General features: G+C 37.4%; 1 protein-coding gene across 6 annotated transcripts in view; it reads right to left on the bottom strand.

The window, feature by feature from the left end:
* The window catches only part of LOC117407636 (double-stranded RNA-specific editase 1-like), a 141,934-nt gene that overhangs the window by 49,832 nt on the left and 74,292 nt on the right, over nucleotides 1-17,810 (bottom strand). For all 6 annotated transcript variants that reach the window (XM_034012820.3, XM_034924292.2, XM_059032042.1 and 3 more), the window contains one exon: nucleotides 7,899-7,941. The gene's annotated coding sequence lies outside the window, so the exon portion shown is untranslated. The remainder of the gene's footprint in view (nucleotides 1-7,898; nucleotides 7,942-17,810) is intronic.

The raw sequence follows: 17,810 nt of genomic DNA, 5'->3' as shown, positions 1-17,810 counted from the left end.
TTCTCCCTTTACATACACTCGGACTGAGAGAGAGGGGAGTATAGAAACAGTGCAGAACAGTCCCCCTAACTGTCTTTAATTCTATCAGGGTTTGCCTATTAAAATCTGACTGCTGTAACCTATTACATAAAACAGGACTGAGTGATCCCTTCCCATAGGGTGGTTCCAATTCATTTGGTTATCTTTACTTCCCTTGTGGGCCTTGTTCTAAATCTTTTTCCAGTGAATACTGGTTCAGACACAAGCGGGGGAAAACACTTATGATAGATCTGACTTCAGAGCAAAACACGCTCTCATTTTTTAAAGAAACTTATTCCTGGCAGTAATGGGAAAAGCAGACTCCAGGAGCATTGCATTAAGATGGAGACAGCATCTCACCAATCTTCCTTTTCATATCGCAATATTCCATTGCAGAACATGAAATTAAACCATTTGTTTTTCACACTGGTAAGTACAGAATATATATTCCAGTAGCAAAAACCGTAATGGCAAGACATGTCAATATATCTAGGCATTTTTTTATGCCGAGCATATTTTTCACAGCATGTCGGGGTAGAGAAAAAGATGAGTGAACTGGTCTCGGCAAGATTTACTGACAAGCAGTCTAGAAAGGTACTAAAAAGAAAAATTGTAAAATCTCAAGACAAATGGTTCAGTTTGTGTGCTAATGGTATTTGCAGTGGCTTTTTGCTTTGCAAGTCCTTTAGAATAACTTTATTGCAGATAAATCAGAAATCAGTGTGTGACAGATACCGCTTTCTTGCATTTAGTGGGCAGTAGGCAGTTCATGCATTTACGTTAAAAACACTAAAATGTCAGTGTAACTGTGACAAAGAATAACCAAGCCTTACATTTCAAAAGATATTGGGGGGGGGGGGGGACGGAGACGGACCTCTGTAAAGATGTAAACTGTGCCTGAGAACTAACCATTTTTAACTGTAATGCATTGCATTTTTTTCAATCTTGTAACTGTAATAGATTACTTTTTAAAAGTAACTTCCCCCACAGTGGTAATAGGTGGATCCACATAGCAAATCATCCCAAACATAAGCATCTGACATGCTCCATAGTCTACCATGGCACAGTACCGCACAATAATATTTGACTGTACAGAAGAATTCAAAAAGATAAGTTACCTAACTTCTTATATACATATAGTACATATGCACACTAACTTAGAGGGTTTAATTGGTTTTCCTTGGATATGAGGTAAGAAAGTGCTAATACATGTCTTGCTGGTTAAGTGTATATCCAATCAAGTCCCATAAAGGGAGCTGTTGAAAAAAACCTCTGCAAAAGTCAAAAGAAAGTAGCCTCAAATAAAACACAAGCAGTTGGGAAGTACAAGGTGTGAAGAGCTTGAGGATAGGTCATGAATAACCATGACATACAGTATTTATATTGTTGGCGGCCACGGTGATAATGAAGGAGCCTTCGGGGTGAGTTTGTTTTCCTCCAGCTGCACATCGCCCACAACATGAATACCGTATGTCTTGGGTTTTCATGATATATGATGAAAAGAATGTTGTGAATAGCAACGTTTTGTAAATTTTGTTTTAAATGATACACAGTGTGCTTAGCAATATAATCCATCTGCATTGCAGTATGTCAGGTGTAAAGCTGCGATTCACACAAAAGAATAACACCTCTGTAATTTAAACAATGTCTCCAGGGTTTGTTTTTTTTGTTTGTCTTTTTTTAATGGATATGGCTGGACAGCAAATTCTTGTTTGTGTGACCGGTGGACATTAAACTCTGACCTGCCAACTCAAAAAAATTGAACCACCACAATATTATTACAACTTATTTCCATTTAACTTTTTTCTTCAGGAAATAAAAGCATTAAGACTATACACTTAGTAAGGCCAAGGTGGAGCATAGGGGTGCAACGCTGTCACAATATACGATAGAATACATGTCATGGTCCTGGCTGACTACTTCTATGATGCCTGATAAGATCCAATGGTAATTTAACAATGGACTATTTTGTTAAAAAGCTAACATGAAATGGATATAAGGAGGATATATATTCATACCAACCATAAAAACACACTTATTCTAAAGTCAAGAACCATATGATGAATGACTGAGTTTTGTTGTGCTTTTGGTCTTGCAACATGGTACAAACAATACATACCTCAATTGCCATATCATGTAATTAAAGTATTACGATTGGTCGATACATGATCAATCTTTACACCCCTAATGGAGCAGTGGGCTAATTTGCCAGCTTCTTTCGGCGTTTCCCTCTAGAGGACTGGGTTCAAATCTGGCTTAGGTCTAGCGCCTAGTGGACATTAGTACATACCACAAAACCACCACACAATGTGGTGCAATTCTGCAGAACGGTCTTTGCTTGACAGAAACCCAGGACTGAATGGCAGGGTGTGGTCAGGAAAATGTAGTGTTCACATTTGACCTGAGTTCAACATTGTCTAAAAGTATATGTTTCAGATTTAAAATGAGGCCTGCATTTGCAAACAAAAATCAGTTTTAACAAATGAATCAGCCAGCTATTCAATAAAAACACAGATTGCAATTATAAATAAGACTTCTGCCTTTCATTAAAATGACAGCATGTTTAAAAAAAAATACATCAAGGCAAGTGATGACCTAATTGCATGAAATATGTGAGCTGTGAATGGCAGATTAAGTATAAAGGGGGATTTGGGTTCTTTATTACAGCTAATTTATAACAAACATTCTCCTGAGTCTTTAAGATTCTGGAAGCCTAATTTAAAAGCATAATTAACATTGCCCAAAGCATGATAAATCCTTCTCTGTAACAGAATACCCTGGACATGTTCACTTTAAGCAAGTCATGTCAGTTTATTCTTTAATATCTGCAGGGTTTTGTAGAACCAGGATCTCTATCTAAACTCAATATTGGAGAAAGCCCACTTTAAATCAGTTTGGGCAATCCAAGCTTTTTCTATGGGCGGTCAGTTTCTCATCAGTCAAAGGCAACTAAAATAAATACATACACTTTCAGTCTAGTATCAATTATGTATGGTTATTGAAAGATAATTTGTTTGCCATGATGATCAATGTAATAGTGATTATAGATTTGATATTGTCTATCAGATATATACTATGACATGTACTATGCTATAAAATCACTTTCTTCTTTAGGTGTAAGTGAGAATTTAAAGAAACAGTGGTTATTGTCAATACCATTATTAGTTTTGTGTCTCTGGTAGCCACAAAGTACTAGAAATCTAACTAATCTCCACATATACAAGAATGGAGAAGCGAGATATACAGTACTTACTGAAAATGGAACAGCTACTCCATAGATGGAAGCTGGATGCTTTATTACAACATGGTATCATCTCATTGATTATTTTGTGAGTGTAACTGTAGAGACGCTTGTGTTTCCAGCCGCTGGCGAAAACATCATTGAAATAACATAAATTGGTACCTAACTGCGTGTATTGAGTTTGTGAGTGTAACTGCAGGGACCTGTGTGTTTCCAGCCGCTGGTGAAAACAGGTAAGTGAATTACAGTTAATTTAATAATTTAAATCGTTCATTGCTAAGGTAACCAGACTGCACTTAAAAATAGTAATTTAGGGGCTCCCGAGTGACACATCCAGTAAAGGCACTCCGTGTGGAGTGCAGGATGCGCCCTATAGCCTGGATGTCGCTGGTTGGAGCCCAGGCTATTCCTTTGTCAACCGAGGACGGGAGCTCCCAGGGGCAGTGTCGCCCGGGGGGGGTCGGAGGGCCTAGGTCGGCCAGGGTACCCTCAGCATGACCACGCACCAGCAACCCCTGTGGTCTGGCTAGGCGCCTGCGGGCTTGCCTGTAAGCTGCCCAGGGCTGCGTTGTCCTCCGACGCTGTAGCTCTGGGTGGCTGCATGGTGAGTCTGCAGTGTGTAAAGAAGCGGGCAGCTAACGGCACACGCTTCGGAGGACAGCGTGTGTTCGTCTTCGCCCCTCTCGAGTCAGCGAAGGAGCTGAGCCAAAAAAAATTATAATAATTGGACAGCACTAAATTGGGGAGAAAATCAATAATAATAATTGGCGACAACTAAATAAAAAAATAACAATTTAGATTTCCTTTGTGTGCTGGGCTGTGTTGAATTGGGAGGCTGACTAGAAACGTGTGTTAAGTATACGGCTCCAGGCAGGATAGTATAAACTGGCAATCAGTGTCTTAGAACGTCAGCTGTTCTAAGCACCAGCCATCGAAGGGCCACACGTCCAAGGGCAGTCCGAGCTGTGGCAGTCAGAGCGAGCAATTCAAATAGTGTAATTACTGTACGCGTTTCAGTCTTCACAATCCATAGAGGAAAAGGCACCATTCCTGAATGGATCACTAGTATCTGTCAATTACAAAAAATAAAATAAAATCATTCCAAAGCAATTGCCCCTGCATGGAAGCTTCTTGCATGAAACAATACCAATGACAGATACTGATGGGTTTGGTAAAGTTCATCCAAGAAGTTCAGCAGTTGTTCTTATTACAAAAAAGACATTAAACCAGTGTGATTCAATATATCCGAGCCCACTGCAACGGATGTTGATGCTCAAACCACTCATGCACTGACTATTTTGCCCCTTGCAAACACAGTTAACACCCCACACGTTAAACTACTAGCTATCTTACTACAGCTCAGGGGCTTCTAGAAAATCACACTTTACTGTGACCGGACCTCGTAGAGTGCAACCTTTCGTTCAAAAGGCATTACTGAAGTACAATTACAAGCTGTTTATTCTGGAACTGTAAAATAGTAGAATTGGTACATGTGTTATAAAGGGAATTAAAATCTGGAACCACCTAGTGTTGGACCAAAGTAACTGCAAAGGCCAAGCTGCATTCATTTACAATGAAAAACTTGTATAGTGCAGTGCTTTGGTTTGACACACTTTATCATTGGACTTCCTATGTGTTATATGTAGGGCTTCTGACTTTAACTGATAAAACACCCCGGATAGAAAAAAATAAAATCGGTGGATAGCCAATAAACACTGGAAAACACAGTAAAAACTGTGGAAGTGGTTAATTTATTCACGTTGACTTTACCTTTTTCACATTTAAAAAAAATTAAACGTACTACAAAAATAATAATAAATACATTTCCCTGTGCTACTGGGCAATGTCCCGCCTTCCTGACTTGTATCTATCATTGATTAGTTCTGAATACTTTAAACCCGCCCCAACTACTGAGTGACAGCATATTCCTACATTTCTATTAGAGACTCTGCTTGCGAGATTTAAAATGGGATTACAATCAGGATGGAGGCTTGTTAGCGGGATTTAACGCTGTATTACAGTTAAGATACGGAGGATTTAAAACAGAATTGTAGCGAAATATACAAAAATGCTTCCACACAAAAACCCCAGAAGAATGTGCCCGTGACCATAGGGATTTTGTTGTGGAAGACAGCAAAGGAAAGAAGGTACAACTTAAGTGTGCAAGTACTGTCAGGTTACTACTATACCTATTTTGAGACACACACAAACAAAAACGCGCAAGCATTTTGGAAAGTAACCGAAAACACTAATTTCAATATATCAATATTGATATACTATATATCATATATCAGTATATACAGTATATCAAAAACGAAAGCCCCGAAAAAAAACGATTTACATAAAACTCAAAAATAGCTAAAAATAAGCACTGAAAAATACAATTAATAAAACCCAAAAAACAGAAGCCCTAGTTATATGTTATGGGCCCTATTCAAAAATTGTTGGTAACACTTTAGTTTAGGGATATGTTATAAGTGGTTATAAACAACAGCAAAAACAAAACAATGGCAAAAGTATATAATAACTGTATTGCAAAAACAAAGCAACCCCATACAACTGGTGAGACAGACAGAGAGACAGACAGACAGGGATAGAAAGACAAGCAGACCTGAAAAGACAGACTATATCTGTTACAAGCGATTATAAACAATAGCGCAAAAAACAATGACAAATACATAATAATACTGTTATTTTTTCTAATAATGTTCTAGAATTGTTATAGCATAATTGATAACATGTTTATAGATTGTTTATTTGTTAAAGACTGTTTAAAGAATGTTTTTTTTAAAGGAGTTTGGATTAAATAGTGCTCTTTGAAATTTTGGAACAGTTTAGAAACTACAAATCTACAAATGTGACTCAATAAATCAAATTGGGCTTTAATAAAACATTCCTAAAAAGCATTCCTCAAAACAAAAAGGTTTATGAATAGAACCCTATGAATAATTGCACTGAACCAGTATTTCATTCACACACAAGTGCCTACAATACTGAAGTCTAAAAGGACACATTTTATACTTTTTGAATACAAATCCAAGTCATATACTGTTTCTCTGTGAATATGGAGTTATTGTACTTGCTATGTTTGTTTTTTCCAGGAAAGTGGTACTTTGTTCTATAGTGACATCTTGTGGTGGACACCAGGCTTGCAGTTTCAATTCCATTGCAATGACACTTGGTAATCAAGAGGCTTTCCCAGCCACTTCTAATGAAGAGGTGTTTTTGATACTGGAGCAGGACCAACTCCTGAGGTACAGGACAAGAATCCCGCAAAGCAACTTGACATGTAAAGATAGCTGCTGGGATTGGGCTAAATATATCAAAGCCCTTTATCTTTACTGCTCCCCACATCCCCAAAAAGTTATTAGTTTTGTACAGATTTCCCCTCAATTTAAGAATGCGAGTTGTATCTAGAAAATGCATGACTTCACATGTTGTAGATAAGTTGATGTAAATGAATTAGTTTTAGTGTAATAAGTCGTTTATTGCTACAGGTTATCCGGGTCTACTCTGTCACTGACAGCTATTCACACTCAAAACCGATATACGCAGATAAACTGCATTTCTGTACCCAGTATTAACCCTGATATTTACTAGAAAAACTGGGAATTTGTTTGCAATTTCTTTTTACCTCAACAACTTTCCTTACACATCATACAGTACTTCACATATTAAATAAATACTTACATCCTGCTCCGATCCATATACTTTTTGTTTGCATTAGTATGTAAAGCGGAACACAGAAAAGTGAGGTGGAATAGTGCCACCTAGTTATTCCAGTAACTGCATGCACATTGATACTGCTTTTAAATCAATAGTTAACTAGGCCACCTCAACATTTTTCAATCTGATTTCATGGTATAATAAAAACAAGGTCAGATCAAGTTATTTTCTTTCCTGTCAAAAGTGGTCCCCTTACAGTCTAGGCAATACATAAGGACATTAAATCAACCAGACTAATCCCAGGGCTTAAAAGACCGCTCTACGAAGATATACTGAAAGAACTAAATATAAATTTAGCCTGGAACAAAGAAGACTTAGTGGGGACAGGATTTCAGTCTCTACAATCTTAATAGGAATTGACAGTTAAGCAGAACTAATACTTTAAGCGCAGTACAGAAACCAGGACCAGGGGACACAGTTGGAAATTTAGTGGAGACAGAATTAGGCTAGAAGGAGTGTGGCGAGGGTATGGAATGGGTTACCTAGTCATGCTGTTGAAGCTGAATCACTTGGATCCTTTAAGACCCAACTTGACAAACATTTGAAATCAATCAGCTACTAGGAACCAGACAAGCTTAGATGGGCCAAATGGCCTCCTCCTGTTCGTAAATGTTCTTATGTTCTTGGAAAATGTACAGCCCACCTAAACTCATCCCATTTCGAGTAGCTGATTTCTCTCAAAATGTTGTCAAGTTGGGTGAACAGCATGACTAGGTATCATATTCTATTCTCTGTGTGAAGAGGTGTTAGCAACATGACCAGCTAACAGAACTTTAGGCTTCTATGGTGTCTCATTTTCCTGTCTGCTGTAAGTTTATAGGCAATAGAACTGGGATTTAAAGAAGCTTTTAGTAGTGTGCCTCGTGGAAACAAATGTAAGGAGTGGACTAATTGCCAAACTGCAATTACATACCTGTTATAACACTGTGAAGTACTTCTTGGATCTTCTGAGTAATCTGCAACAAAGCAATGAAAAGTAGTTATGTTCTGAAAAGCATACTTTACACAGCCTTCTTTAGTACATACTACAAAAGGGTTACAAACCTTATGCCTTATTTTTAAGAGTTACATTGTTTCAGAAATAGCAATGGTAACATATCCATTTTATATTTTAATTAAAAACAAATGTAGCAACACTAAAACAGTAAAAATAGAGCTTTGTTTACAGTAAATACATCTTTGGTTTTGAAACCTATGGAAAGCAATTAAAAGAATATCTGATAATGGCATCTACTAGAATAAGCACAGTATTAGCACAGTGTGTGTTTTCTGCAATGCTATTATTTACCATTGTAATGTCTAAATCTGAATTACAAATTAAAATGAGCCTGGTTAATAATAAACTGCAGAGAATCTGTCATGCTGCACAGCGATTATGTCTGAAATTCAAATGCAATCTCACTACCAACTGAACAGCTGATCTGCATTTGCAAATTACCAGAAAAATAACTAACTTGTTATTAGTCAAATTGTATCTGTCTACCTTACAGGGAGGTAGAGGAGCCTGCAGTCTATGACCTGACCTGCCACGAAGCAAGGACCATCATTACTGTTTCTTTTTATAGCACTGCAGAGTTAATGATGTTGCAAAATAAAGACTAATGGCAAATGACTAACGTACACAACACACTTTAAAAAAAAAAAAAAATAATAATAATAATAATAATAATAATAATAATAATAATAATAATAATAATAATAATAATAATAATAATAATAATAATACAGGGTGGCATACTGCTTCCAGTTCTTTATTTGGGCATACTGAAGGAAAACTAGAAATGTTTTTGATTGAATGGTTTGTAAAATGGATACGTGAAAAAGATCTGTGGCTGTGAAATGGGTAATATATCCTGGACACCACCTTCAATGGAACTGTATTGAGAGAATCATAGAATACAGCAGTGTACCAACACTCAGACATGTCAGGTCTTACTCATTTGGAGCGAGACTCGCTCATATACTTGTTTGGGCCAATTTTAGCAGGTCTGTATCACTGATATGGCCAGCGTTTAAGCAATGCAAGGATTTACTGGACAACACCAGTAATGGAAAATCTATGACAGCTGGGTACCAAGACAATAACTCAGAGCGTACAGCTGAAACTGCAGAAGTAATATGACCTCAATACATCAGCCCCTCACAGGAATGCGTAAATACAAAGGAAAATGTTAACCGGTATTGTAAATGTTAAAATACTTGCTTCCTTCCCAAGCTAATAACGCTGTAGCAAGTACAAACTGAAATAATAAATATCTGAGGAAGAATTTCAGTTTACAATACACAGGATGGAGGCAGAGAGTCTCCAGCTGATTGCCTTTAGTTTACTACTAACACCTGCCTTACCAATTATTGACTTGTCTTACTAACTGACATTTTTTTGCGGTCCAAGTTTAACCACGAAAAAAAACCAACACATTTTTCAAAGCGACGTTTCATTATTTATCATTGTTTTGTTGGCGCTAAAACCTCAACCCCATTCCAAATAAACAGTGCAAAATAATACATTTCACAGTAGGAGAGGCGATCAAAACAACAATGAAAATGTTATTGCAAGGCAGGGCTAGCAAGCCAGGAAACTTACAGGGTCCCTCTTTGTTTAACCATGGCAGAGTTCCTGCTGAACTAGACGAGCTACTGTAGCAGACACCTGCTGTACAAGCTAATGCATTCCTGCTTAAAGAGCAATTTGGTATGGGTATGAAATATCAGTTATTTTATCTCTGGTCACCACAGTACCAAAAGTACATTGTGACCCTGGAAAGTCCAACAAACAGACTAATCCCAGGGCTCAGGAATAAGCTATGAAGATAGGATGAAATAACTGAATCTATTTAGCTTAGAACAAAGGGGGGGACACGAATGAAGTCTTTAAATTCATAAATGGAACTGACATAGTTAACCCGAACCTATAGTATAAACGCAGTACAGAAACCAGGACCGGGCGACATTTGGAAATGAAGTGGACTGGATTAAGCAGAGAGGGAAGGAGACACTGCTTCACACAGAGAGTGGCGAGGGTATGGAATGGGGCAGAATCTCTTGAATCCTTTAAAGACCCAACTTGACCGTTCTAAGATCAAATCGGTTTAGATGGGCCGAATGGCCTCCTCTCATTTGTAAATGCTCTTATGTGCTTAAATCACATCCTGGGGACTTTAAAAAAATGTTTAATACAACATTTGTTCTCTGGTGTATTTCCTACTGATGTGGCAAACACAACACTTTTATGGCGATAAGTCTATCCTATTACACAAAAGTTCAAGCCTCAAAAGGTTTTGGGACTACCTATGTAAAGTAGCTACTGGCTACACATCATAATTGTGCATAATTACCTGCATATACTAAAAACCGGGTATGTAACTATGCGTTGTCATTAACAATGAATGATTTTACTTCTTTTTGTTTACTGCTGTGGCATTCAGCAGCCACAGGGGGGAGCTATGGAGTCTCACCCTGCTGCAGATGAGCTGCAGCTCCAGACAGCTGGTAAATCAGACTGTACATCAATCGAGTTCAGGGATTTGCTCTGTAATGCTGCATATCTCTTACCTTTCACCAACCCCTTACTACTAACTAAAATCAACACAATTACACGTCAGAAATCTGTGTTCTCAAAAGTGGTCTGGGACAACATACTGAATACAAGCCTATGTAAAAAATATCCACCACAGATTGTTCTGGAATTTCAGAAGAGACCCACTAGAGGGCACTGGAGAGCTACTGTAGAAAGGATCCCTACCTAACTGCACCTCAACTGCATCTGAAGTCTTCACAGGTCTCTTTTGTGCCCACAGTACTTGGGGGGGTCTGAGATTTCAGTTATCTTAACCAATGCATTCTTCTTGCTTAGACTCACTTATTTCTGTTTCAGTCATGGACACACACACGTTTTATTTTATATATATATATATATATATATATATATATATATTATATATATATAGACATATATATATATATATATATATATATATATATATATATATATATATATATATATATATATATATATATATATATATATATATACACACACATATATATATATATATATATATATATATATATATATATATATATATATATATATATATATATATATATATATATACACATATATACATACCAAAGCTTCAAAACTATGAACTTTTGTAGCCAGCAAAATCCCAGATGAATGCATAACACTAGTTACAAAATAAAGTTCATTAAAAAAAAAAAGAAAAAAAAATTATTGGGATCAGGCAATTGTCGGTTACTGATCTGGTTAATAGACTTACAGATATCTGACTCTGTACAGTAAAGGTTAACATACTGTATTCCAAATTTAAGCAGAAAGTGTTTTATCGTTTTTTTAAAAGTTGCACAGTCATATCAAGTAAAAAGCCCTGTAGACAGCCTGGACTCTATCATATTCCATTATTTTCACTGTTAATGTCATATAACTCTTCACTAAAAGTATTCAACAAGAAAACCACCTCAGAAAAAGCAAACCAACTTTAAAATTTAGTTTTTTTTTTCAACATACAGTACCGAATTACTCTTGGAGGACTAAGGTACCTCTAAGTTTTTCTAACTATCTGTTCTGTAACGAGCATTGACTTGCTCCAGCACTCAATAATCTGTTTCTGTTTTCTTGGTGACTAATTACACTGTTTTTAACTTGGAAAATAAATACAGAAGACAAAACTACTCCTCAAACAATAGAGTCTTGTTAGCAGTGCCAGCAAAGGAAGTTAGGACCGGAGGGTTAATATTACCATGGAAACAAGCACAAACGCTCTCACACATAGGCAGTCAGAAATAATGGGAAATGTATATAAAAACATCAATATAGATATTAAATTCATATTAATAATACAACACATATTTATCTAAGAACCTACATTGGATTGCAATATAAAAATAAATAAATAAATAAATAAAATGAGTACTATAAAAACACAACTCCATGTGTAACTTTACCAAATGCCAGGGAGACAACAAAGCAGAAACAGACAAAGTTAAAACTGTACAGAAGAGAAGGAACATGTTTACAATGAAAAAAAAAACTAATTTAACAAACATGATTCTCCCCCACAGGGGATTAAATCCATGGTATGGGGGATATAGAGGAGGCGTATGTACGTGATGTTTTTTACAAATATCTGGAAACCCACTTACCCATTGTGATGACACTTGTTATAACATTATTTAGCATCAGTTATTGAGTGCTTTAGATTCTGGAGATGAGTGTGTATGTCTATCCATACACGGATCCATCTTTGTGGAAGCTGGTGTCGCACATATCCACAAAACCACTTATCTTATTGTGATGAAACTCTACGTCCCTCTATGTAAATCGGTCTATCAGTCTGTCACACACACATTTTTACATTTATCTTGAGTATGTACCAGATAAAAGAAAACCTGGAGTTTTAATATAATCCGAGGATTGGAGGCACTGTAGGAAGCTCTGTTGTACACGGTATCCCCATGAGACAGCATGTCTGTAGAAAACTGCTAAACCAAAGTTACAAAAGCTTATTCATCAAAAACAGCAAGAGCTGTTTTATCTGTACTATATTAACAAAATACATGCGACTTCTGTAATTTCAGTAATCAAGTGCATCCCAGGTTTAACTATGTCACATCCAGAAATAGAATATCTAACAGCTGAACACAAGAACATTGTAACTGCAAAACTCCAAAAAGTTAAACAATAAAATGGGTTAAGAAAGAGTTCAGCTTCTGTTCTTAGAAATGTTCTGTATTGAAATGTGCGTTACAGTTCAATTTTTCTTTTTCCAGTTAAAAAGCAACAGTTATTCTAATTGCAACCATTTTATTTTATAAAAACTGTTTTCTATATTTTCTGCATACAGGATCTTACACAATTACAAAAAAAAAAAAAACAGGAATCAGGAGGGTCCTAAAAATCGCACCTGAAACTGATTTATAAGAGCTGTGTTTTTCTAATACATGATTTATTACACGTGTAATATTGGTAATCTTTTTCAGTGAAGCAGTTTGAATGTGAGCACAAAGGTAAGCATGTGAAAGAGTGAATGTTAAATACAAATATCTATACCAAATTAAGATCAGATTACAGCCTCATGCAATCTTAATTGTCTACTCGGAGAGTGTGATAAAAGTGAAGATTAGTGTAAAATCAAGGCAGTTCTGTACTACAGAGTGTGATAAACTGACAGGCAGGCACATTTACTGCTTAAGAGTCACACTGGGTCAATTGCAACGAACTGAAAGCAGCGTACTAACTGGGGATGATCCCGTGGTTAGTACGCAGCTCCGTACTAAACTAGTGAACCCCATGTGTTCAATGAGGATTCATTCAAAATGACAAACATAAAAGATAAACAGTTAAAGGCTATTCTCATTAATTCTCTTAAAATGGAACTGTTCATTTCAGCAGCCTTGGCATGCAAGCTCCACAGCATTGCATGCTATAGTGTACTTACTGTTGTAATTACATGTTTTAAATTACTGGAAAGGTCCTGAGACATTGTAGCTTTAATAGTCCTTTTTATCCCACATTTTATTTGAGGTTGTCCTACTATCATTAATCTTCTGTATTGTACAAGCTCCACATAATGGCAGTGAAACCAACTGCTGTTCATATGTGGAATTGATTTAGCTCTCCCAGAAAGACCAAATTAGCACATTTTTTTAGTTAAAAAAAACAAACAAAAAAAAACTTGCTTGTTGCTTTTATAGTTGTTATTTTACAGTGTGGGCTGTATTGGTATTTGATTTTGGCAAATGGCATGGAATAGATTGGAAACATGAAGTACCGTGTATATGGAATAAAAGATGTACAGTGGTTAAAACAATGTGGCAGTGAAACTGTTCATTTTTACTGGACATCACTAGTAACTGAACTTGAAAGAAAGAAATCACAGAAAACAGCTGTGTACCAACTGTAAAGCTAGTATCTCAAGTGTGTGGTCTAATCACTGCTCTGGTTAAATCAATGGGGCAGCGAGACTGGCTGCAGAATGACAACATGTCAGCTCCCCACGCAAGGATGCTAAAAAAACCAAAAAAAAAAACCCAACACACCTTCTCATCCTGGCAAAGGACCCATTCAAAAATAATTTTTTTGTAGCATTCGGGCAACTGTCAAGGGATGGGCCAGGAGTAGACACTGCTGGGGCTCACAGCAGGGCCAGGCTGTCACCAGGTGTACTACATCAGGCAGAAAAGACGTCCAGGTACCAGGCAGCTGAACTGCACTCAGATCACTGAGGACCGAAGGAGATGACAAACTCACATTTGAAATGGCTATTAGTGATGATTCATCATCCAGAACCATGAACCCAGGTAAGATATTGAGCAATGGTAAAAGACAAAAAGTAAAAATTAAGTGAGGTTTCGGGAGTTGTTCTTGTACCACAGAAAGGTAATTAACAATATAGTAAGTAATGCATGTGCTGTACTGTAATGTACTGCTCATTTAATTGAGGTGTGTTTGCTGTGCCCTGGGACCCGCAACAAACATGATGCTACTCATGAGTGAAATATGTATAAAGTAAATAAGTCTTCACCTTCACAGGAAATCAGGTACAGTATCCTCACTGTGAAGTAGAGCACTGCAACATCCGGTTACTTATATGTCCCCGAGATATACAGTTTAAGTTGTCTCTGGGGTGCTTATCACTCCTTAAAGATGTGAGACAACCTGGTTGTAGGTGCAATCTGGTTCAGAATATCTGACTATTTGGGCACCATCTAAATTAAGCTCCTTTCAAACTCTTACATGTTTACACCTCTTATGACTAACAAACAGCTAACGGATCTAGGTATTTTATACTTCACAAGTGATCAATTGGCATGTCAGAACATAAAGTAAAAGCTATTTCCTTCCACTATAAATGATTCTTTTTTTTAGCCTGTTAGTCTTGGTGCATTCCTCATTTATTATTAACACCAACTGTGTATGCACTTACTTATAGCAGGTAATTCCCAGCGCAGCATTTCTAATATAATCCCTAACATACCATTCACAACAGCCAGACAGGGAGCATACCTATATTCTTTCATTTAATTTGTTTGTTGAAATAAAGGCGCAGCAGGGGTCATAATACAGGCCAAGCGTGTTTATGGCTTCTTGATGTTTCCACCAGGGCACACAAATAAACCTATTTAATGTAGTGACAACACAGGATGTGTAGCTTTTGTGGCTTGCTGGTTGCTCTATGATTTTAGAAGCAGCTTGACAGTAATATGCTACTGAGCCCAGCACACAGACACAGTAACAAAACTGAAAAACTGTGATATCACAGTTTTGGTAGAATGCAGTTCCATGGAGACCTACAGATCATTGGTGTAGTATTCCAGTCCAATCCTACGTTTCCATCTGACTGACTTGAAAAGTGATTTGAAATGATTCATTTTTATCAGCAGCAGATTGAAATCAAATTGATTTCAATTGGGACTCTGTCAGACCCATTTAGAATTGTGAGCTGGCAGAACTCTATCCAATTCGTGCTGATCGTGACCCAGCGAGGGTCCAATGTAAAGGATGCGGGAGGCAGATTTTAAATCTCTGACTGCCAAAACAAAACTATTTAGGCTGAATATATATATATATATATATAAAAAAAATCAGGGAAATGTCGGAGATTGATTAATTAGATTTATAAAATCAGCAGGGCAGCAGTGTGGAGTAGTGGTTAGGGCTCTGGACTCTTGACCGGAGGGTTGTGGGTTCAATCCCAGGTGGGGGACACTGCTGCTGTACCCTTGAGCAAGGTACTTTACCAAGATTGCTCTAGTAAAAACCCAACTGTATAAATGAGAAAATAATGTGATATCTTGTAACAATTGTAAGTCACCCTGGATAAGGGTGTCTGCTAAGAAATAAATAATAATAATAATAATAATAATAATAATAATAATAATAATAAATAGCAATTATATAAAAATTGGATACATAAAAGTGATAATTGACTTTTGTGTAATGTCCAGATGCAAATTGTAGACTGCAGATGGAACTGGTGGCAGCCCCAGTTTCATACTGGAAGGATAATAAGCTTTACAGAGCCTGGTGCTCAAGACCATGTTCCAACCCGGTCCATCATTATTTTAACAATCTAGGTTAAAGTAAATAATTAATTAACTGTTTGAAAACACTACACGGGACAGGGAAAGACACAAGTGAGTATAGCTTATATACAAATACGGGTTATTGCAGGAGGCAGAAATTATGTGTAAATGCTTCAATACAAACAAAATGTCCAGTTAATTAACCCAAACAAAAAACAAACCCTTTCCCTTGGCAATGGGATGAAAGGCATCAAAGCTTACCAGTCTCTTATTTGAATGTAATGTATCAAACAAGCTATTATTCTGGGTTAAGGTTCCATTGGCTGCCAACAAAAACAACAACAATCTGTTCATGTCTTATCTGGCCTTTTCTGTTTACAATCGTTAATTCTTCGTGGCTCTCAGGACCGATAGGGCAAATTAGAAACCGATGAGGCTCTCCTGTTAGCTGCCGCCAAGTCTACTTGACCTCTGTGTAAACTCTCTGAGACTAGAGAGGCACGCATGACGCATACAGACTAGGTGGAAGGAAACTGTCTGGAAAGGTGATGAATGACTAACCTCTCAAAACCTCAAAATTTGAGACATTTCAATTCATTCATTTTTGTAAAGCAATTGAAATGTTCCTTTCCTAGAGAGGAACTAAAAATTCTCTAATTGGCTGTGCGTAGTTCCGTTAGGGATGTTTTTTTTTTTTTTTTTCTATCAGCTCTAATACAGAGAGTTTGTTTTTTCTTTAAAAGCAAATTCTACCTCACTTTTATTTAATTAACAGTCATATACAGACTTATGTATTTTTTGCAATTAATATTTCAACTGATGCTACTGTACGTTATTGGGCTTTTTCTGTGTTGTTAATGGCAGTCAGTGTTCTGTAAACATATTGTGACAGAAATACAATGATTCTTGGTTGTAAATCTCCCTCCCGACCTGTGAGGGTACTAAGCAGTGAGAACAGAGACGGGCTGGCCTGACAGTTCTTTCCCAGTGTTCAAGTGAAGTCTGCCAACTAGGAAGGGGGCGAGACTCCGTTGCAATAACGCATTGACCCGGAAGGGAAACGACATGGCAGTCGCAGATTGGAGAGGCGGTTACACTCGTTTACCAAGGGGTCATGTGTTACAGCATAAAAGGGGTCGGAGAATCGCAATCTGTTCCTTCACACTGGTTTGTGTTTATGAACTGAGAAGGACTGTGAGAGACCTTGTTCAACAGTAAAAAAGTACCGTGAGTGTTTTGTTTGTTTTGTCTTGTAATTGTCTTGTCTTGTCCGTTACTAGACAGCTAACTGAGTTCCGGAGCTGTTGCCAAGGGCCAGCACTAAGACGGAACAGCACTTCACCATTGTCACAAATATAAACTTGTATCACCCACCACGAGCACTACTGCACGCACCCAGGACTGGTGACCGTGTTTGTGTTATTGTGGGTCGGATATTGTTTATTATTTGTGACTGCATTTCCCCTGTTATTTACCCCGTGCAGTACACATTGGTGTGTATTGCCAGGGGATTGTTGTTTGGTCGTCAGAACACTTTCCAAACCAGATTACAAGGCTCTGTCTGTTTCATTACCGCACTGCATCACTCCTGCACCTGTTTCCACTCAGCCACCTTGCCACACATATGTACCTACAGAGACATAGACATAGGTTGATTTATCCCCAGATTCTAACATTCAAACATACTTTTGCTAAAGAATGTTGTTAAGGAATGTAATGGGCATTCCAAATTGGGGGGGGGGGGGGGGGGGGGGAAATAAAATCGGTCATTCTAAATTTT

The sequence above is a fragment of the Acipenser ruthenus genome, chromosome 10 (assembly GCF_902713425.1).
Source record: "Acipenser ruthenus chromosome 10, fAciRut3.2 maternal haplotype, whole genome shotgun sequence".
Classification (NCBI taxonomy): Eukaryota; Metazoa; Chordata; class Actinopteri; order Acipenseriformes; family Acipenseridae; genus Acipenser; species Acipenser ruthenus.
Note: the sequence above shows the minus strand (reverse complement) of the source record. Positions and strands in the feature narration are given on the sequence as shown.